Source organism: Desmodus rotundus, chromosome 11 (genome assembly GCF_022682495.2).
Source record: "Desmodus rotundus isolate HL8 chromosome 11, HLdesRot8A.1, whole genome shotgun sequence".
Classification (NCBI taxonomy): Eukaryota; Metazoa; Chordata; class Mammalia; order Chiroptera; family Phyllostomidae; genus Desmodus; species Desmodus rotundus.
In genome coordinates, this window is record NC_071397.1 from 65,771,516 (window position 1) to 65,795,219 (window position 23,704).

General features: G+C 38.5%; 1 protein-coding gene across 5 annotated transcripts in view; it reads right to left on the reverse strand.

The window, feature by feature from the left end:
• HS3ST5 (heparan sulfate-glucosamine 3-sulfotransferase 5) overlaps positions 1-23,704 on the reverse strand; it is a 252,294-nt gene that overhangs the window by 93,427 nt on the left and 135,163 nt on the right. For 4 of the 5 annotated variants that reach the window (XM_053914164.2, XM_045188689.2, XM_045188690.3 and 1 more), the window contains exon 3: positions 2,806-2,917. The gene's annotated coding sequence lies outside the window, so the exon portion shown is untranslated. The remainder of the gene's footprint in view (positions 1-2,805; positions 2,918-23,704) is intronic. The other variant, XM_045188692.2, reaches the window with a different exon arrangement.

Genomic DNA, 23,704 nt, shown 5'->3' on the forward strand with positions numbered 1-23,704 from the left:
GACCTTGGAAGCAGAGGCCCCTTCTAGGCAAGCTGAGACAAAAGACACGCAGGACAGTGACTTCTTAATTTCTCTTCGATTTCTTGAATACTGAATAAAATATCAGCTAGGTTGCCTGTTCTCATTCAGGTTAAAATAAATCTGCTAGGTGGTTTCTGGAACTTACCATGTAATCAAAGAAAAAGAAAGAATATGGCATATTCTTATAAAACTTTTAAAACTCCAAATACATACATTAGGCCATAGGCTGAGATTAATTATTATCTATATTCAGTAGGAATGCAGTTAAATGCTAAGAAATGGAGAGCACCTTACAGTATTATGAGACTGAACTATTTTTTAACTATCATAGCAAGTGAAGCACATGCTTATTAGCTCATCAAATACATCTACTTCCTTTCAACATTTACAAGGTCAAAACAAACAAGACATCAGCAACAAATGAAGTGCCATTAATTCTTTGGAAAAGAATTCTCTGGGAGGTACACATGTAGTTTAGAACATATCTAAGGATAGTATTACTCTTAATCCTGCAAATCAGTAGCTTGCCATATGACAATTCCTAGTACAAGGTATTAGGCTCCGTAGGCAACAGTTCTGATTTCCAGTGTTTTATCCTATATATCCAGTCCTTGGTTTCCTGACTACAGTCATTATAGCTACATTATCAAACATGGCCCCACGTATTATAAGGGTAACCAATAACTAAACATCCTTGGATCAGCACTGGTACTAGAGGAATCTTTTCTAGACCTGCTCCCAGAATTCCTTCACAGGCATGGTGTTGCTTTGTCTTTGGTCTTCACTCCCTCTCATTGCTCCAGCCTTCTTCCCCCTGTCACCTGCTGGGGACTCACACCTTTTGGGGACTTCTTAACTGTTTCAGTGTTTATATTTACCAGACTCAAAATTATAGTTTATATGTATTGCATCAATGATAATTGCAAAACCATTTACAAGTAAAATGTATTGATACTCATAACAACATCATATGAGATAAGGAAACTGCGGCATGAGAAGGTTATAAGGTACGCATGAGTCCCCTGGAGTTACTGTCAAGAGGATCTGCCTCCTGACTCTGAATCCGGGCCTCACTCTACCCCCATCACTGCTTCGTCATTTCTTGCTCTTTGCATTAGACTTGCATTGGAAATTCTTTTTGTGTGATTTTTAAATATGTTGGTTAAACTTTTTGAATTATAGCTCTTTTGTTAGTGAATGAAGGATAACAATATCTACTTCATCAGGGATTTCGAGGATTAAATGAAATGATGTTTGCAAAGTTAAAAAAAAAACCCACTAGAATAAGATAAGCATTCAAAAATGTTAGTTCTTCCAAACGTCATGGCAATACTTGACCTTAACGTAGTTTCCTTAGGTCTACAGAGCATTTCTAGAGTTACTCTGTCATTCAGTGGGGGCTAGAGGGCAGAGTGTATTTAGTGTATCAGTAGAGTGACGGAATGGAACTCAGCCGAGGATTTCTCAGTCACCTGCTACATCCCAGCACAGCGCTAAGGGCTACAGATGCACAAATGATGCAGCAGCAGCCAAGGAATTTTGGCAGCAACAAGAACAAGACTTGATGATTTCCTAGAAAATGAAGAGATTCCAAGAAGGCTGGTCTGCCAACTTTAATGGAGCTCTTGGTAAATTCTTCAAAATAATTTCAAATAGAATAAAATGATTTTAAAACATAAATTTTATAGTTCATTCTTTTCTGTTAATTGAATACATTTTATTCACTTGCTAGAAATATTCCTCCCCTCTCAGGACCACAGGATTCCTGTATTAAGAATGGGGATGATGCTGTTTTATAGCATTATTGAGAAAATTGAGATGGAACATTACTGTGTATACAGTAATAACTAGGTAATGATTTTTGAGTGTTTTATATGTATTAGACTATTCTAAGCTTTAAAAAATTTATTAGCTCATTTAAACTTTACAGCAACTCAAGGAGATGGACAGGATTACTATTCTTATTTTAGAGATGTGGAATTTCAGGTGCAGAAAGTTTTTTAGAAAGTTTGTTTTCTTTTTTAAAAACTTTTCCAAGAGCACGCAGCCAGTAACTGGTGGAGTGGGAGTCAAACTCAGGCTGTCCAGACCCAGAGCCTGTGTTTTTCCCGCTTTCCTTTGTTGCCTCACTTCATCATAGCGACTCATTATCTGTCCACTTGCCGCCACCCTGGAATACAAAAGTGTGGCAGGTCCTGCCTTTCCAGAAATAAACAGTTGCACTGTGGACACAGGACATACGCATAAAGAGAGGAAAAGCAATATTCAAATCAGGTTGTCAAATGTCAGAGAAGGGGTATAACTATATGTTCCACAGAGGTCTGGGAAAAAAGCAAATATGGGGATGGAGAAAGCAGCAAGAGTGTATAGTGTAGGTGGGATTTGACTTAGGCCTTGGAGTGAACCAGAACTAAAACCAGCAAAGAGGAATTGGGAGTTATTTCAGACAGTGGAGACAGCAAGGACAGAGTTTCTGTGTTCAGGAAATACGGCTCAATCTCCATGGGGGGGGGTGCATTATATGGGGACACTTAGACTAGAGAGCAGGAGGCAGTTTAAAATCATTTTGTAGGATGTTTTAACACCCCAAGAGAATAAGGAGGACTTCCTGTTGGTGAGCCATCGGGGGTTTCTGAACGGCCGAGTGCGTGTGTGCAAGGATGCCAGGGCACACCAAGGAGTGCTTTCGAAAGGCTGATGAGATGGCAGGTGTAGAGCGTGGATGGGAGTGCGGAAAGTTGCTCACAAAATGCACAAGCACACAAAGGTTTTCAATATACATACCTACATTCAGACACTTCCCAATTACTCCAGCAATGATTATCTGGTTGGAGGCTGTTCCATGGCCTTTCCTCACTTACGGCCTGTCTTGGGGCTTGTTCCCTCTTGTTAGTACCTGGAGGTAGAGACAGAGTCAACGTGATTTTTCCAATTAGATTTTATTCTTTTCCTGCTGCTCCTTAGTAGCTGCTTAAAATTTTGTTTTGGGAAGGAGAAATATATTGGGGATGATCAGAACATTTTTTTTTCTTTTTAAAAATAGTACTTCCAGTCTCTTTATTAAACAATTTGCTGATGAAGAGCAAGAGCTCACGTTTGAGCCAGACCTTGGATTCTATAATTACTAATCCCTTTCATCAGAGATGGACTTGTACATTGAGAGCTACCCACAAGTTCTTTCAGATAATGTTCTTGTAGCAGAACCTTGGTTCTGCTGAGGTGTTTAGGAGAGAGTGGTTAGATATACTCTCCTTAAAAATGCCAATATTGTGTTTCCCAGAGGGGCCTTTTTATAGCCATATGATGTTATCCACATCAATTATTTTTACCTTTGCTACTACATGAATATATTAAACAACTGTGTTTCTTCCTAAGTTGAATATAGATTACCCGGTGAACTGAGTCATTCTCTAGCTGCAGAGTGCATATTTGTCTCTAAAGCTAATGTGTTTTATTAGAGGCATAAAAAGAAAAGAAAAACATGGGGAAAATGAAACAAATTGCAAAGAAACAAATTTGCAATGCCAAACCTTTTTAAAGATTTATTTATTTATTTGTTTATGTATTTATAGATAGAAGAGAAGGGAGGGAGAAAGAGAGGGAGAGAAACATCAATGTGCAGTTGCCTCTTGTGCACCTCTACTGGGGACCTGGCCTGCAACCCAGGCATGTGCCCTGACTGGGAATCAAACTGGTGACCCTTTGGTTCACAGGCTGGCACTCAATCACTAAGCCATGCCAGCCAGGGTCAGACTCTTTTTTTTAAGGTGGGATTTCATTATTTCAGGCTATTATTAAGAATGTATATGACATCTAAATAGCTTGTAGGAGCCCTGTTCCAATACATTATTCTCACTAATATATATTTGAATATAGTAGACATAAAAATAATTCTAGCCCCAAATGGCCAGATTATCCATCTTGAATATCCATCTTTTGCTTGGATCCATTGCTTGCAAATACATTCGGGTTGCATAGCATGCACCCACACATGCACAACTTCTTTCAAGGAAAGGAAAAACCTTAAAAATTTATATATTTGGTTAATAGCCAGCTATCAAATCTATTGTATCTCTTCTCTGATTCAAACTGTATTGCATTGTTTCCAGTTTTTCCACTTGAATCCTTGTCTATTCCCTGCTTTACAATCCCACCATTGCCCAAATACTTCTAGAGAACAAGTAGAAACAAGTGCCTTCAGTTGACAAGGCACGGCACATCAACAGTGCCCACCTGCGAGCCAGAAAATGGGCTCCAGTGCTTGTGGGAATTTCCTGGCGTGTTCACAGGCCTGCTGACCTCAATGTAAGATAAACAAAGCCTTAACTACTCTGCTTCTGAATTTGTTTTATAAACTAGAATTATTTCTAAAGTCCTCAAATAAACAGAAATCATCATAATTATGAATAATTAAAATGCTAAACTCAAGAGGACACTCAACACTTATTATAGAATTCATCCCCTAAGGGTAGTGCCTTTAATTAGTTCAGTTTTACAACAGAAGAAAAATGTGACAATAACTAATTGCAGGTATTTAATACAAGGTACAAAACAAGCTATCTTGCCTTTAAATCGCCCTATCCCTGCCAGAAAGGCACTGTTCACTTTCAGATTCTTAACAGTTGTACTAATTCCAGGACACAGAAAAGCAGTCGATTACAGGAAAACATACCACCTTCAAATCTATAAGTAGAAGCACTTCAGCTTTATTAGCTATTCTAGCTGAGTGGGTTAAAATAGAAGGTGAGATATAGTAATGGTTTTAAAAGACAGTCTTTTAAAAGATATTTCATAAAATTTATTAATATTTTAATTCATTTAATTTACCAATATTTATTAAACACCTGCCATGGGTCAGGGTACATGTTAAAGGAGTAACATTCCAATATAAGAATTAGCCAAAGGTTATTTTTAATTTTAATTTTTTTAAATCTTCACCTAATGATATATTTACTGATTTTAGACAGAGAGATAGAAAAGGGAGAGGGGTAGAGAGAGAGAGAGACAGAGAGAGAGAAACATTGATATGAGAGAGAAACGTCAAGAGTTTCAATAGCTTATCTCCCATACCCACTCTGACCAGGAATCAGACCTGCAACCTTTTGGTGTATGTATGGGATGACGTTCCAACCAAGCCACCTAGCCAGGGTGCCAGTGGTTATTTTTAAACTGTATACAAACATATATACAAACTTGATTGTATCAATGTATTTGTATATTCTTACAAACATAAAGTTGGGAGCATACGAGGTCTGTCTGAAAGGTATCCAGCCACATGAAATGAAAAATAGAGACATTTATTGAAGAAGATACAAAATACAACAAACATTATACACAGGGTAATGATGCCTCAGTCCCCTTCAAAGCAGGCACTTTGGGACCTCACACAGCTCTCCCAATTGTCATCAGCTGTCCCGTTGTATTTTCCTGAATCTCATCCATGGTCTGAAATCTCTTCCCTTTCAAAGGTGATTTTAGTTTTGGGAAAAGGCAGGAGTCACAGGGTGCCAAATCTGGGCTGTAATGGGGCTGAGTCACCTGGGTGCCAAAAAACTCTGCACAAGAGAGACATGATGCACGAGCAGGCACATTATCGTGGTGATGCTGCCAATGAGCAGTTGCCCATAGCTGTGGCCTTCTGAATCATTTGAATAGTTTCTGTGGAGGAATGTTCAAGCTTAGCTCAAAATATGATGCAGGCTTGTTGCTCTACTCATTCAGTCATTTTGAATATGACAGCCACACAGTACACAGGCTCACTCAATGGTGTCTACCACCCTCACTGACTAGTACAGTGAAGTCATCATTGTTCACACATGTGCATTCCAGTCCACTCTCCTTGGCTGCTAGGTTACATTGATATCATGTAAACTGTTCTTGTTATATTAACAGTGGCTGGACTTTTTCCAGACAGACCTTATATATCTACAATTTCTTAAATTAAGCTATTCAAAGTTTTATTCCTCATTGTTCTTGAAGTTGTAATAAATTATTTTAATTAAAAATTAAATCAGAAAGTTATTTAAATTTTTCTTCCTCAGAGAGTCCTCCATCCTCCATAAAGTTTTTTTTCAAAATAAGCCTATTTTCTTTGTGAGTAATAAACACTTCCTAATTATTAGGATGTTTCTAAGAAGTTTATAGGACTAAAATGTAGGGGAAGTTAGAAATGGTTTAACAAATAGTAATTATAGTTTTGCATCTAGGAGACCATGGAGAAGCAGAATTGTTTTGCAATAATTCAATACCAAACTGACAACCCGGACCCAAGAAAAGTTTGTCTTCTACTAAGGACCACTTCAGAGAAATACATTCTGTCTTTCATTTATAGAGGAAAGAACTCATTAAAAAGAAGATACGAGTGATTTCAAACTGATAAATCTCAAGTTGCCAAGTCTACTTTTAATGATTATTTGCCTGACTTTTATATTAAAATGATTATTTTAAATGCTTATATTTAAGCATAATTAGCAAAACCATGATGTTACTGCCTCATCCCTTTTGAAATGAATTAATTTGTAAAATAGCTCCAAAAAGTGCTGTGCAATTTTAATAGGAAAGTAAATCAGAATCAGATTGCATCTCCTGCTGGTTCCAGTGAGCCCATAGTGAGCCATTTATATCAGGTATGATTGCGGGCTCTCTGGCATGGCCATTAGGAAGGAGAATCAAATGCACTCACATGTCATCGATGTTTCCTCTATACATATGAGAGATTCTTTAACCTACCAGGCAATCATGGTCTGTAATCAAAGATATGACTGTTTAAGCTTTAAAGGGCTCTAAATTTTATAAGTAAGATTTTTCTCTTAGTACATTCAAGAGGAACCACTGATTTAAGCCGATGATTCATACATGCACAGTGAGCCTCCGCACCTCACTTTCTTTGAGTCGATGCAATAATGTAATCAGAAAGTGTTTTCAAGGCAATGTTCTGAATTTAACTTCTATTTAAACAAACAACATAACTTATGTACCAGGAACCAAGAGAGAATGGCTAGTAATGTAGAACTATTTTTCCTGATTTACAGAATATGAGAATCTTCTAAAAACACTCACCATAGCCACCCAGAGTGGGTTTCCCGGTGCAGTGAGAAACTACATCCATAAATATCCTACATTCCTTGGTGTGCTTGGTGTGCAAAACTGCTCTGCTGTGCACATTTGTTTATTAATGATATCGTTACCATTTATTAGGTACTGAATATGTATTAGGTATGAACTAAATTCTGAATGAGGTGGTATTATTAGGCCCATTTTACAGATGAACAAAGTGAGGCTTGGGCAGGCTGAGGCACTTGCCCTGAGTCACATAATTATTATAGTAAGTGAAGGAGGCAGAGTGCAAAGCCTCGCTGCCTAGATCTGCTCCTCGCTGTCCCCAGCTCTCCATCTCAGAGGTCTAAGGCATTCTCAAATCTGAGATGCTTACAACCAGCACCACTACCACATGCAAAAAATACTTCTCCCTTGCATAACAGTGGGAGTTAATTAAAAGGTGGCTTAATTATTGCCCCCAATATTAATATCCTCTCATACCAATATGTGCAGAATTCTCAAATATTTTATTAAAACCCAGGCCTTCTACTTTATAATGAGCCCCTGTGGTTGGGAGAACCCATTCCCCACATTCCCTGACATTAACTCAAACCTTCTGTATCCCCACCCACCCTTTAGGAATTTTAATTCTGAGCAGGCTATAAAGTCAGACTCAGCTTACACATTCCAGAAAGTTGTGTAGAATATTTCTCTTCTCTTCGCACTGGTACTATTATGTGGCATACCAGGATGCCTTTAAGCTATACGGGATCTTAGTGACCTCAACTGCCCTCTGTTCCTGTTTCTTTCAGTCTTGCTCCTTGCTTCCCTAAACAATGAATGACAGATATTCTCAATCAAGAGCTCTACTTAGGCACATTTTCTGCAAAGAATGTAGGTAACAAATACAGATATCCCTCCTATTTAGATATTAGATTGTGATCAAAGCCAATTATTGATTGATTTTAAGTTTAATATTTCAAGTATCAGTCACTGTCTTACCACTGGACATCTTCACGAGGTCCGAAGGATTGGAACCATCCCAGAGTAATCCTAATGGAGAGGTACGATGAAGAACCAGAAGTGGGGGAGACATACAGGCGCATCTGCTTCGTTAATCTTGCTAAGGCCTTCAGATACCATCTGTTTTCTCTGCTTTTCTGGCTACCATTTCCTCTAGGCCAGAAGATTTTAAAATGACTGGGTGGGGGTGAAGGAGGCCTGAGAAACTAACTAGTTTGAGATTTTAATTCTTTATTTCATCTGCCAGACACTGAAATGCAGTTAACCGCAGCAAGTGTTCCTCACAGATAAGGGAATTGTTGCTTCACATATAATTACGCTGGCTCCACTGGTGGACAGAGCTGGCCATATCATCTTCATACTATTAGAAGTGCTAGGAAGTCTGAAAGGAATCCATTTTGAGAAGGGTCAGAACTACTTTTATTTTACTTCAAACCAGGGTTATCGTGGAATACAACTGATAATTCCTTTGGGGGAACAATTTTTGCAATATAAAAAAGTGTATGAAAGGGTAAATGAAACGGACTGTTGTGACTGGCAGTAAGTTCAGGCATTTTGTGTTCTTTTGTGTTTTCTTTGGAATGTTAAGCAGGTCGGATTCTTTTTAAAAGAAAACATTTTATTCAGAACATTCTCCCATGAAAGCCCTCTTTGACAAAGTGTCATTTTTTGATATATTACTACATCTGCCCACATTTTATATTCAAAAAAGGCAAGCAACATTTTAACAACTTTTGACAAGCATGGGGAATTAAACTTCCACAGAACCAACTCGTAATGTAATGCTATAGACTGTTATATTTTTTATTTTGTGCTTCCATAGAGCAAGCCATAACATTTTCAATTATGTCAATTTCTGGTTGAAAAACGTGCAGAGAAATTAAAGATAATTAGAATAGGAAAATTCCCCTTCACTGATAATATTTTAAGTATGTAATTCTGAAATTTGTTGAGAAAGATGGCTACAGATATATCATTCAGTGAATTATAAATAACAGGAGATAAAGTCAAAAATTTTTCTAGAAAACTAACCAAGAAATCTTAAGAAATTCAGCTACCTCTTAATTATACTTACACATTACCTACTAGATCAGCAGTCCCCAACCTTTTTGGCACCAGGGACCCGTTTCATGGAAGACAATTTTTCTATGGAGCAGGTGGGGTGGATGGTTTCAGGATGATTCAGGTGCATTACATTCAAGCTCACCTCCTGCTGTGTGGCCTGGTTCCTAACTGGCCTGGATCGGTACTGGTCCACAGCCCGGAAGCTGGGGACCCCTACACTAGATCATATCATCCTGCCTACTGAACATCTCACTTAGAAAACCACAGCCAACTCACTGCCCCTCATCCTGTGTCTCTCTGACTGCGACCTTGCATGAGTAGGGTCCTGATTGCCTTCTGGTCTCCCCTGACTTCACTTCACCTTGCCCTTGCTCATTCTTTCATCCAGAACTTCTCCAGTTCCTTGAACATTCAGGCTCCTCTCTTCTGCCTTGATCACTATCCCAGTCAGCCTGGCTACTCTCTTCCCCTTTTCTTGGTCTCAGCTTGGATGTCACTTTCCTCAGGAAGATTTTTCTGATATTCTCTTCCTAGGTGTCCTTTCTCTAGATTCTGTAGGATCCCATTCTCTCCAATCCAAGACCCTGCCAATCCAGTGATACCATTGTCTCTCTACTTGCCTGTATCCTCAACAGACTGTAAGCTTCATGAAGGCTAAGGCCTTGTCTGTCTTGTTTACTGTAAATCTCTACTGCTTAGACAAGTTCCTGAAATAGTCTGGTGGCTTTCAAACACTTTGCTAAAAAGATTAATAAATCATTTGAACGAAAAGTTTCATATATGATCAATTTTTCCTTCATATAATAATACAAAATATGAAATGTAACTGCTTTGAAAACACACTAACTTCTTAGGGTTGGCATGTGTTCATGTTAATGTTCCCACTTGATTATTTCATCTAGCCTGAACAAGTTTCACATTTTGGTTCAAGAGCTTCCTCATGTGACCTCTCTCTTTAAAAGTGTTCCATAGAAGCCACTGTCACAAGTTAAGCTCTGTAATGTCATGTTTGTATTTGAGTTTATAATGTAGACTTCTCGTGGTAACAACAAGGGTACATTAAAAAGGGGCAGGAAGAATTTATGGAGACAAATGTATAACATCCGAAGAGGCCTACGGTCTTGCTTTATATCGCTGTGTCATTGTAATCTGTTAACTTTCAGAGGGAAGCTGCGAGTAGATAAGGGGAAAATTTAAAACCATTTCCCGTTCAGTGAGTCAGGGAAATGGAGCTGGAGAAAGGGCATCATATGAATATTGTTATTAGATAATCAAGAGCTGTAGTAATCAATATACTCTTGAAGGTACCTTAAATCTAATAATGCAGCTGTGGATAACTAAATTATGATTATGACAAATTCAGGCAATTGGTTCAGGGTTCTTTGCATCCAAAATTCAAATAAGTAATCAAAGTGAAATTGCATTAGCTGACCTCCTCAGACCACCTCTGAAATATAGGAGGCATTTATTAAGCATACCCCAAATAACAGCGTGACATAACCGCTTCCATATTTCACAAACGCCTTAGGCTAAGGGGAAGGGTGGATGGAGTTGGGTGGGGGAGGGTGGATATGAGGGGAAGGACATGCAAGGAAGAGAAGGAGGTCCTTGCAAAGAGATAAGTGTAACTCATTTAAAATATTGCCACAGCAGTACTTTTCTTAAGTCGAGATTAAAAATATGATATGCTTATGGAATGTTATCTTCCACAGCAAAAGTAATATAAAACCAATTTTACTCCCACATAAATTACACAGCTGCCACTGACTGGTTTTATACATTAATGCTGGCACTGATGGACCATCATCTATAAAAGAGATTCTCTGTACTTTTTAGTCTTCAGCTTTAGTATTTCTTTGTCTCTAATAAACTCTCATTTCTTATTTTGAAATATATTGAAATAGTTCACCAGGAGCATGCATGGAGTTGTTTTCACTGGTTCTCTTCTGGGCTTCCTGGGGCCAGCATGCGGATGGGAGCAGAAAACGATTCTAAGGACCGCAAAAATGATGCATCAGTTAAAGCGCAGTATGTACAGTCCCCATTAAAGAAACACATTTGTTTTACCGAACCGTACTTTCATCTGAAGAACTGTTCACCTCACCCCCACCTCTTTCCAAAATGCTTCTTTGTAGCAATTCTCATTTTGAAAGGGTGCTTCAGATTTATTCTGAGGAATTCAAGTCCTGCACGCTCTTTGGCAATATGCTTTTCATCAGATCAGCAGAAACAGTGTGAGGACACCTGTCACAGTGATTTCAAATGTCTATCATCCACACACATACATAAATGACCTGTGGTTGCAATGTGGTCCTGGAATGGAGGACTTTTTCAAGAAAGACAAACAAATGCTATTGAAAATGTAAAAGGGTACACTGTAAGAAAAAGTCACTTGCAGCAATTGCGGGAACTTACATTTTTTATTTTTATCTTTAATCATAATGGAAAGAACATTTCTGAAAGAACTAGTCTTGCTTTTTATTCACACAGAGCATTGCATATACATGCACGCCTACTCCAGGTATAGGCACCATTCAAGTCAACTCCACAGGGCTGCACCTGAAAACGAAGTCGGATTAGCAACCAAGCATTTACTGGATGCCTGCTCAGGGTAAATGACAGATAATCTACACCCTCACCCCATGCAATCCCCACCAAAACAAAGAAAGGTATAACTGTTGAACATGTAAGGTTTTTAAAAAAGCACAAAGGCTCTGGGTTATAAATCTATTTTTATGTCTTACATACCAGTGCTTTTCTGTGGTCTTAACTTCCATGCTAGTCACTCTCAGAAACTGGAACACTCCAAGATGATTCTATTGTGCAGCCAGAGCTGGGAATGCTGCTCTAAAGCTTTCTTCTGCTCTGTGATTTAGTGACAAACTCCCTTTCCATTTGTCATTTCTGTCATCTCCACACATCTGCATTTCCCTCACAACCAAGCAGCCTTTCACCAGGACTTGAAAGTTATGTGATATTTTCCTATCCCATTCCCTGTTCTGTCCTCAGAACTGGAAGGCAATGCTCCCGTAGTCTGCATGTGAAGTATTAGACATTTTAACATCCGGATTCAATGAAGCCAGTATGGATCAAAATAATGCTCCCACTTATTATCTAAAAGAATAGCACTTGGAATAGCTTTTTTTTTTTTAAGTAACAAGTGGGCTTATTTGTGTGTCTCACACCTGAATAAAATACAGGTAACAATCTAAATTCAATCATGACAATAAAATACTTTTCATTTTCCAAGTTTGATGGTAATAAATATTTACATTTTTAAAAATAGTTTTAGCTCATTTTTTGTTTTGTTTTTTTTAAAAAGGCATAGTAGCTTTTGACATGGGGTTGCAATTTTATAGACAATAAGAAGGCATGAAGGACAATGGAAAACATATTCTTCTACTCTTTTAAACCCTATATATAAAGACTCAAACCTGTGTGAGCATAATGATACAGTATTATAACCACTCCAACATTCCCACACGTTCGGCATTGTGATGGAGCGCTCGGGACATTCAGGTGGCGCTCACATGGCCCTAACAGCACCGTTGCTGTTTCGTAAAGTTGCACGTTCTCTCGTGCTGTGGCTAAGGACAGCAATATCCAACCCTCAAAGGGCAATGAAGAACACTCTGGAAGGTGCCTGATTTCTAAACAACGACGGCACATGATAGCACTCTCTGTGAGCATTTTATTTGTTTCCACAAGAACAGAAACAAACACCGAGGTCTTCCCTCTGAAGTCTATTTCCAGAATTTATCTTGCTAAAAAGACTTAGTCCTGGGAGAGGTGTTCTAGTTATAAAAGAAGAATTCCTCTTTGTAAGAGTGTATTTGCTATTTATATGCACAAGTAAGTTTACAGGTTTGAATATACAACCATAGAGTTTGTGCTTGTATTATTACTTGTTAATTATTATACTATTTCTCCTACGAACAACTGTAAAGCTACTTTTGCCCCACCCTGTATTCATTTGGCACTCTTAGTTTTTAACTATGTATGAAAAGCAACCGACTGTAAAATCATATTTTTCCATCATCCACATGATAAATCAAAAGAAGGAAATTTACTGAAATTAGAACATTTTTATGAATTATTATGGAAAGGAGGAAGGAAAACCAAGCTTTTTTTAAACAAGAAAAAAAATTTGGAATAAGTTGAATTTTCTTTCAGCCCTGTTTCTAGTGGTTATTTATTTATCCCAATTACGCATTCACTGAAGTTTTGCAAAAACACTTACTGTTACTTTTTCCCTGTCTTATATTTAAGCACACAATGATAGGCCGCTGCTACCAAACAGCTTCCCTGAGCTGTCTGGTTTTGAATTGTATGTATATGAACTCAGGTTGCCTCAAACTAATAAAAGAAAATAAGGCATATTTCCGAAGCAACAAAAGAAGAACCTGTTTTACCACTCTATCACTGCAGAGACGTATCTCGGAGAAGAGTTTTAACTCTGCAAAATGGTTTATCAATCATAACCAAATCTATTTACCTATCAGCCCTGCATATGGGTGACAAAATAATGACAAACATAATAAATAACATGGCAAATGGCCACCAAACAAACAAAAATCTAGCTTGCAATGATTTGTGCAGCAAGAACCCGCGCATGCTAGCTCGCCTCCAGAATCAAGAGGGAGAGATGAACAGTGAGTCGGAAGGGAGAGCGCGCACACACAGCTCCCTGGCACCTGGGGTTGCCAGGCTGCGCCGTCAGCCGTCAGACTTCCGTGAGCCATAAGGAGAGGAGCTGGCAGCAGACAGGGGTCCCTTTCAGAAACCTGTCATTGTAAGGCTTTAATTTCCTAACTTGTTTTAAAATCTGTTTTCCTTTTTGTCAGCCTGAAATTTTTCAGAAACAAGGTCTGGGAAAGCAAATGAAACATTACGGGACAAGGGGTAGATTGAGGTGTACTTGCAGGCGGAGAAAGCTGTCTCTCTAAAGCCCGTCTCTCCCGAGGGGCGAGATGACGGAGAAGAAAGGCTTTTAGAAAATAAGGGTGATAAGTAGCTTTTTGCAAAATGCCATGTCAAACAGTAGTCCTTCGTGCATTTTTGAAAGAGAGATGCACAATATTTACTGTATATGTGACAAGCTATTTGACAGCATACATTTTCTTTGTCTGTTTTTTTTCCCTCCACATACTGTATTTAGCCAGGAACTGTGTATTCATACTGTATTCATTCCCAGGAACTGTGTGAGTTGCCCAGAACAAGGCTTTTAGAATGGTGGGACGTGGCTGGGGACCCCAGCTCCTGCCAACTTCAGGTTTTGTCATTGGAATAATTAGCTCTCTCTAGAATGTCAGCTCAGTGAAGGGAGGTTGTTTTGTTTTGCTCTTTGCTCTGTCTCTAGCACCCACGATCTTGCCTGGCAGAGAGTATATTTGCAATAAATGTTTGGGGTGTGAATGTAGACCAGTTCAGACACCAAGCTCTCTGACTTTAGCTATTACCTGTAGTTAATTACCAATTCATTGAAATGTTAGCATGTACCAGACACTGTGCCAAATACTGGTCATTTAATATCTAATCATTTAATCCTCACAGTGGGTATGTGATAATTGCATTATCTCCATTTTAGAAATGGTAGTAAAGTACTAGAATTAGAATGAGGTAGTTAAGTAACTTACTTAAAGTCTTACAACTTGTAGAAAGTACAGAAAAAGTTAACCTAGTTTAAGTCTAAAGCTTAAGCTTTTTACTGTGCTAAATCCTAGTTTGATGCTGCTTTGTTGATGACTCTTCTCCATCCACAGTCTCAGCCTTGTCTTTATTCCCGACCCTGGCCTTACCTACGTTTTTCTATCTCTGGTCTTGGGATCTTGCACTATGCCTGATGCAAGCTTCATTTGAATACTCCAACGTCCCCAGAACATTTTTGTGGTACTGTCTTAGGCAGCTCAGGCTGCCATAACAAAATACCATAGATTGTTGGCTTAAATAACAGGAATTTATTTTCTCACAGCTCTGGATGTTGGAGGGCCAAGGTCATGGTGTCAGCACAGCCAGGTTCTGGTAAGACTTCCCTTCCTGGCATGCAGATACCTGCCTTCTCACTGTGTGCTCACATGGCCTTTCCCGGATGTGTGAATACGGAGAGACCTCTCTGTCTTTTTCTTTCCATAAGGCCACCAATCCTAATGGATTGGAACCCCACCCTTATGATCTCATTTAACTTAAATTACCTCCTAAAAGCCCTATCTCCAAGTACAGTCACACTGGCAGCTACAACTTCCAAACATGAGTTTGAAAGGGACAAAAATTCAGTAAATAACAGATGTCTTTCAGAGCTAAACTATCTGGGAGAGAAACAACAAATACATTCCATTTTCCTGCTTTTAATCACATGATTCATTGTCACACTTTGAGGAATAACTCTTTTCATCACCTTTTTTGGTTCTTGCAATGCTTTGGTCTCAGTCATTTAGATATTAAATATGCATATCTAGGTCCAAGGTGTACTGGATTTGAAGAACTGTTCAAATCCAAGTCATTCTAGTAATGCAATCTTCCAATAGTAGTCTCCTGGGAGTTTCTTGATCTTGGCAGAGCCTTCACCCTGCCCATTACTTGGTCAGAGTTAGCATTCAGGGGAAAAATAGCAACTCAGGGGTCACCTGAGTGCTAACCTTCCTTCTATCTGTGTAACTTAAAGGACATGGTAAAATTTTTAAAATATAAACTTTAAAATTATGGTTTTACTAAATCTACGAAATCACAGATACCTCCCGATTCCCACAGGGAGATATCACAAACATCACGTGGCCTAATATCGTTTCCAACCTTTGTGTGGGACATCACATCTTTTGCTGCTGTCCTACATGCAACTTTGTGAATCCCTGTTCTGAGTGGACAATGACCATAGCGTCAGTACAACTGTAAATTCGTCTTTGGTGTAGCTAAAATGTTTCTGGGAACTTTCCAACTGGATCCTGCAATCAGAAATCATACTGTGACCTAGTTATTACAAAGCTTCCTTCCTACAGGATAAAAATGGGGCCTATGGGTCTCTTTGTAGGAAGAGTAGCCTTGCTCTTTCTCTAAACTTGCACCAGGCTTCTCCTGGGATGACAGTGGATCTTGCAGCCGAGCACCAGTGCGTGGTCACGGTCCACACCCAAATTTCAAAATGCTGTTGGAGATTTGGCCACGGTAGACATGATTAAAATGGCAGAGTCCTGGCGCAACAGTGTGGACATTTTCAAGGGAGCATTGTCATTTTGGCAAAAATGACCTCCGTGACCATTCTTTCTCAGGGAAATCTGATTGTGCTTATGTGTGCGATGTGTGCATGCTGTCTTGAATTGTAAAGTTCCCCTGGAAGAGAGATATTTCTTTATGTTTCATTAGCATAATTACATTTGAAGATAGAACAGTGAGGCTTTAAACATGTAATTAAAACTATTAAAATATAAGTATCCTCAGTAAATGCAAAGCCATTGTTTAAAACAGAATGAGAGTCTGTGCAAGTCACACACATTGCAGTATTTATATGCACTTCTTGGAAATATTTTAACAAGTTATCATTACTGGATTTTCACATAGTTATGAATGTAAAATATAAATTATTTATTTTATAAAGAAGAGATTGATCATCCCTAAGCTGCTATCAGGTGCTAAATTTAGACAATAATGCAAAATTCAAGTAGAAACAGTATATGTATATATTTTTTGCAAGATTTTCTTTCATTGAATAAAGAAAACAAAGTTTTCTGTCTTTGGGCAACACTGTGATAATCAGTTTAATTTCAGTTTCTCTAAAAAACACCAAACTATATATTTCTCTGTAACTATAGAGAAGAGTTCTAGGTGAGGCACTGGAGATCTAAGTCTTGCTTCAGCTATGGCGTTAAATACGAGTAGCTCTGAGTCTCTTGGCAGACTAGTAAACCTCCCGAGTTTTCCTGACTGCAAAAAGAGGGTAAAGTAAAAGTGGATGAGATCTGAAGTCCTTACACTTTCTCCCACTCTGTGTCTCCAGGTGGTTATTCCTGTTTCTAGAGCCAATAGAATGGTTCTCTATGAACAGAGAATATCATCCTTCACATAGTCACAGCGGCTAACCTTGTCATTATTAAACAGAAGGTTCCAGGCGGCGTCCTGCAGTTGGTTACTCCAGCCCCACAGAAGCCACATTTGATTGTTTCTTTCTCTTCTTTGATGTTCATTACTTGCAACAGTCTTTCACCAACTACTGCAGTTGACATTCACCCTACAAAGTGCCAATATGCCACTCTCCCTGGAACGGTTTACTTGATCCCTCTCATACACCAAGCCACATTTCCTGGGTTTAAACAGAAAATTTCTGTTATAGAATTTAGTACAATTGGTGGTTACACACCTATGTATGTATCAGTTACATACTGATGTATCATGTCTGCCTGTCTCTTTAAAGGTGTAAACTCCAAGACTACTAATACTAGGCTAGATTTTTTTAAAAAAATTGCTCTCTATCTTTTTCAAGGAAATAAATGAACATATCTTAAAAAGACAGTTCTATGGGGTCATTAGGGAAAATAGCAACACCCTGCTCACTCCAACACCATTTTCACCTCTCTAGAAGCAACAGTTTTCTGTTCCTCTAGCTGGATATTTTGGTATTTTTGACTATCTTTGAAAGTATTATGCTAATATCACTTTTCCTTGAATTTTCAGTTTCAGGCATTGAATATCGATTTTCCTCTTGAAAGGGGAGGCTTTAGTTCTCTCACTCGCCCACTACCCTTACCACACAGACACTTCTTATCACCCCATTCTCCCAATACAGTTAGATCAGTGGTGGTTATTATGACATTACCAATAAATTATTATTATATAGTGTCATTCTCTGATGAGTCATGCAGTATATCATAATTGTGTCCCTTTTTGTACAAATCCTCACTCATAATTATCTTGTTTAGTTTGTTTTCAATAGTTCAGCACTATTTCAATCCTACCCCTTTTCTTATTGTGCAAAATTTGGAATATGTTTAAATTCATTAGGTACTCCGTAAATTTCCTCTTTTTTGAGAAGTTTCTTGGAGCCTTCTGCCTGGTCCCATCCTAAACCAGCTGTGGCACAGATGTCATGCTCCGACTCCCAGCACTTCCTCTGGGCGGTGCTCTGTGCTTCCTGATGCGTGCGTCCTGTGTATTCCACATCTTCTGTCTCTTCGGTGAGGTGCTTTCTCCAAAGCCTTCTTGAGAAAAGGTACATGTAAGGTAGACTCTTGTGTATCTAAAAATACAATATTGTGAGGTATGTCTATCCTCATAAATAATAGTGCAACTTGGTACAGATTCTAGATTAGAAAAAAGGTTCCTTCTGAAGTTTGAAGGCACTAATCTTCTAGCTACCCAATATTGCCGTTGAGAAGTCTCATACTATTTTGATAATCTGTCCAATCTATGAAATCTGTGTTTCTGCTCAAGAATTTCTTAGGATTTTTCTTTGTCCCCAGTGTTGTAAAATTTCTTCATAAATGTGATCTCTCTCTCTCTTTCTCTCTCTTCCCCTACTGTCCTGTGCGTATCATGGTCCCCTCAGTTGGGGAACTCATGTTCTTTAATTTTGAGAATATTCCTCTAATGACATTTTCCCTTTCCATTTTTTCCCCTCATACTGGGGAATTCTCATTAATCAGAAGTAAGAGGATCCTTACATTAATTTTTTAAAAAATTCCATCTCCTATTTTCCACCTTTTTATTTGTTTCCTATATTTTCTGAGAGAATGCCTCAACATTATTTTTTAACCCTTTTAGGTATTTCTGCTGTAATAATATTAATTTCTAAGCATATTTTCTTTTGTTCTCTCACTATACCTCTTCTATAGCACACTGTTCTCATTCAACTGAGGCAAAATCTTGCCTTGGCTCTTCATATAACCTCTATTTTCCTGTTAGGTTTTTATGGGGAACCATTCCAAGTATGGGAAATGTGGCTCAGCCCCCACTTGGAAAAGCCAGTGGGGAGTGAGGTTGGCAGGCAGGACCCACACCCATGGATAGGTTCTCCAGTGGGGAAATCAGGCCCTCATTGTACCTAGGCCACTTTGAGACTTGCTTTTTGCTAAAACTGCCTCATCCTGAATTGAGGTAGCAAACATTTACTGCATATCTCTAAAGTAACTTCCTAAAATCTACGCTGAACCTTCCAAGGACCAGTGTAACCAGCTTAACCACTTTTCCCTTTACATTTGCAAATATCCTTCCTCTTTTATGTATTTAGCAACACCCTCTCCTTTGTTTTCTGTAACTGCCTAAAGCCAACCTGTGCATAGTAAATGAGCATCATCCTCAGTGTAATGTACCCAGAAAAGCAATAAAAGCCTGTCAAGGCAAGGGTGGAGGTGCTCTCCTCTTGAGAGAGTGGCCCTGCCACCCCTTTTCCTCCATGTAGTCCGTGTGTGTTTGTCTAATGCAGGCACAACACAAGATCCGCGGGATGGGATCCGCCTCAGGTATTACTGTCTGTTTTTAGTCTGAACGCCAAATGAGAAGCCTTCCTTAAACGTGTTAATCCATTGTTGTCTACTTACAATATGAATAAAGAACTTGTGAGCATGCAAGAAATGGCTCAGTTGTGCCTTTGCTCCACTGAAGGTACAGTTGAGCCATTGTTTATTTACAGAATCCCTGATCTTTGTATTTTTCCATTTTTCATTTCTGAACTTATTTATCAAAGTCCCCAAAGTCTCATCAAACACTCTTCCTGGTGAAATCTGATTGCCAGGATTCTCTGAGTCGGGTGAGAAAGAAGGCTGTGAATCTCAACATTCCAAATGTAAACACTAAATTGATTCCAGTATTTTCAGTGTGATACTCCTATTCTTATTCCTCAATGTTCCCACTCCACTGACTCCGTGTTCTGCCCTAATCATGGGAAAGAAAGTCAGTCTTGCAGGTGAATGGATGAGGGAGAGGATTTGCAGGTTATCTAGTTGCTCTTAACCTTCCTCTGAAGGATCTCAGGTTGACTCCCCAGTTCCAGAGATAACCCTGTAAGGTCATTTCCTGAGCCTTTGGGAGTGCTTTGGTGAAAACTGCATTGTTTCTGGTCTTTGTCCACTGCTGATTTTAGGATTCAGCATTTTTGGTTTGTTAATCAGTTTCCATGGCTACATCTGCTTTCCATACTAAATGATGAATTGCTATTGTCTTTTATGTATGTTTTTCCATACAAGTAGGTGCCTTTAAAAGAACCTTTTTCTGTTATATCGTTAGGGGTTTGAAGATAGTTAATACAACATAACTACCCTGCTTACCATGGCACCCCCATCAGAGAGTGCAGTGGTGGGCACTTAGAAGGTCCCTAATAAATACCTACCAGCTGTGTGAAGGAATCATCATTATGTGCAATTCTTTTCATCCACCAACTGAGCAAATTCTGTAGATTGGTCCCATGTAGATGTCTCCAAATATTATAAGCTGTTAAATATTCCTTGTCATATTAACATAAAGCCATGTGTGGAGCTCTTTGGTCTCTGAGAACATCACTATTGTAAAGATCTTTGTTGGAGCTAATGCACTATCTAGACTAGAACTGAATACCAGTCTCCAACAGTGACGAAGAACTTCTCCATGGCCAATATTGCCATCTGTCCTGGTTTCCACTTAACATGTAAATTAGTTGTTTGAATAGATTCTTGGGTGGTGAAGGTCATTTTATGGCTGCCCTTTGAGTCTGGGGTCATCGTGAATAACCTCAAACTGCAGCTGTGGCCAAAGAGAAAATGACTTTAACTGTTGACAAATGCTCCTGGCCTCTCTTAATGGTGGTCTAATAACATTAAATATAGAAAATATAGGACAAAGGGAAACATGGACTCACAAAAGTTTCCCACTGCGTATATCTGGACATTCTTTTCCTCTAAAAGGAAGTTCTTCAAGATGTAATTCCATGTACTTGTATGTTTTCTGCTTCCTCTGCCAGTGTTATTTTCAAGCACAAATTAATAACTATTATAAAATGAAAATATACTTGAAATTGATCATTATTGCCATCTAATCCTGCCTTTTTGGTTACTAACACACACTGCTATACATATGAAAATAGGCTCCTTGTTTAAATAGAGAGATACTTAAACCAGGTAGCTTTCAAACTGCATTTATTTATGTTGAAATAAACGTGTTCTGGGCAGAGAAAGATGACATGAATATCAAATTCATGATTATCAGTCTTAAAGCAGATGATTTCTAAGCTGTGAAAATAAAACAATGGATGCTGGCCAATGGAAGAGACTTTGCCTCCATTTTTATGAGAAGCATCCTCAGCATACAGCCCAGCACCATCAAACTCCCACCCACTAGGCACCTTGCAGCAACAACAACTGGGGCTTCACAGATATTCAGAGATGTGTGTGGAGGGGACTGTCTAATAAGGGACAATTTGGCCATGCCCATTGTGGTCCTCCTGGCCCAGCTACACTGGGCCCCAGTGACCATTTTTGAGGCATGCTTCCTGATTAGAGTCTAATTTCTATGAGCAAAATTTAAACTCTATTTTCATTTGGTTGACTACAAATGCATATGTATCTCAACAACACAGGCACATAAATTTAAGTTCTTCAAAAGGTTGTAACTTTGAACTCTATTGGCAAATTCTTCCCCAAAGCAGAAAGTTGTATGCAATTTTCAATATCTTATAGAAATAGTTATCCGCTCTTCAAGGGAAAAAATATTTTTCTGGTACTAAGTTCAAACTTGAATTTGTCATGTAGTCCTTACATAAAAAATAACATGAATTTTAGTCACATAGCCAACATTATTTTGGACAAGGGTTTTAAAATTAGGAGAAATGTTTTTCACAAGGTTGTTCTTGTATCTTTTTCAATAAGAGGAGGACACAGTATTATAACAATTTTTGAAGGCGCTTTTGTTGAAATCTGGTGTATGCACACAGATTTCTAAATAACTAAAGAAGGTGATTGTAAATACTCATAAGGTACTTATGTGCCAGACACTGTTCTAAGCACTTTACATACATAAACTCATTTAATCCTCTTAATTATGTAAGAGATAGAAACCTACAATTATCCCATTTTACAGTCCAGGGAACTGTCCCACAGAGAGACTTCAACATTGCACTAAATGGCAAGAACACACAACTAGAACCTGTCTGTCTAAGGCACATTTTGCTTTTTTTTAGCTACAATTTTCTTGAAGAAGTTGAATAATGATAAATTCAAGACTAAATACCAATACAAGAGCTTACTGTCTTGTGATTCTAAAGTGTCAGTTAAAGGAGCAACATGCAGGATCAAGGGTGACATTTCATTTTTGAAAATTTAGGGTACTGCTTGAGGTCTCAGGGGGAAGTCCACAGATTATTAAACTAGAGACCTCGGAGTTATATAACTTGGGGGCTATTGATCCTAGGGGCATATCTTTTACCCTAGAGCTATAAGGTGAAATAAATCATCCCAATGTCAACAAAATGTATATGCTACCACAGTCTCTCTTAAAGAAATTTTATAATGAGCTTGTAGGCCATATAATAGGGTTTTATTACTTTTCTCCATCATTTGTATAGAAGGTTATTATACCCTAAGTTATATTTCTTCCTATTTTTTATAGTACCATGGAAGTATCTGTTTTCTTTCTTTATATCTTCCCTCTGGTCCGTCCGTCCGTCCTTCCTTCCTTCCTTCCTTCCTTCCTTCCTTCCTAGATTCGGTCATGCTAACATCAAAGGAGTCTTTATGGAACCAGGAATAGCCCTGTTGGCCCATTCACTGAACACATTATATCAGCAAGCTCCAACTAATCACTGATGTGTAGAACACTGGAGATCAAAGGTACCTGCTTCCTGATTTAATCAGCTTTGGTGGAGGAACAGACCTATAAAAATGATGATGGATTAATATAGTAAAGGTATATATATAAATGGTATGTGTATGTGTTATTGGACCTTTGCATAAGGAAATTATGTTTTCCTTGGAAAAGTTAGGAAAGTCCTCATAGGTGATGCGATATCTGAATCATGTTTTGAAGATAAAGAGTAAGTCACAAGAGGAACCTGGGGAGCAAAGGTATAATTCGTAAAGGGAAAACCTCTCGGAACACAGAGCTTGGCTGTGTGGTAGTGTCCCATGGCGGTTAAGAATGTAGACTCTGGCATCATTGTGTCAGATTTGAACCCTGGAGCTGATCTTTGACAAGTTTATTATCAATTTCTCAGTGCCATAATTTCTTTACCTATATCACAGGAAAAGTAATGTTTTCTAAACTGTTATTAAGGGTTAAATGAAATAGTATTATAAAGACCTTAGTATAGTAACTGGCACATAATAAGCACTCAATAAATGGTAACTATTATTAGTAGTAGTACCCCAAAGAGACAACTAATTCTTAAGTAATCGATAACACTGTTAAGGGTGAAATTTCCACTACATGGTCTTCACACTACCAGTAAGCAATAATAGATTATGCTTATAGATTCCTTTGGACAGGTCTTCTCTTCTATAAATCAGAGAGCTGTCCCTGGAAGACAGCTTTGTGATTTGGATATTCTGAGTGGTGTCTGAATAGCTGTCTCACAGCCCATCTAAGCATTCAGATTCCCTCAGTTATG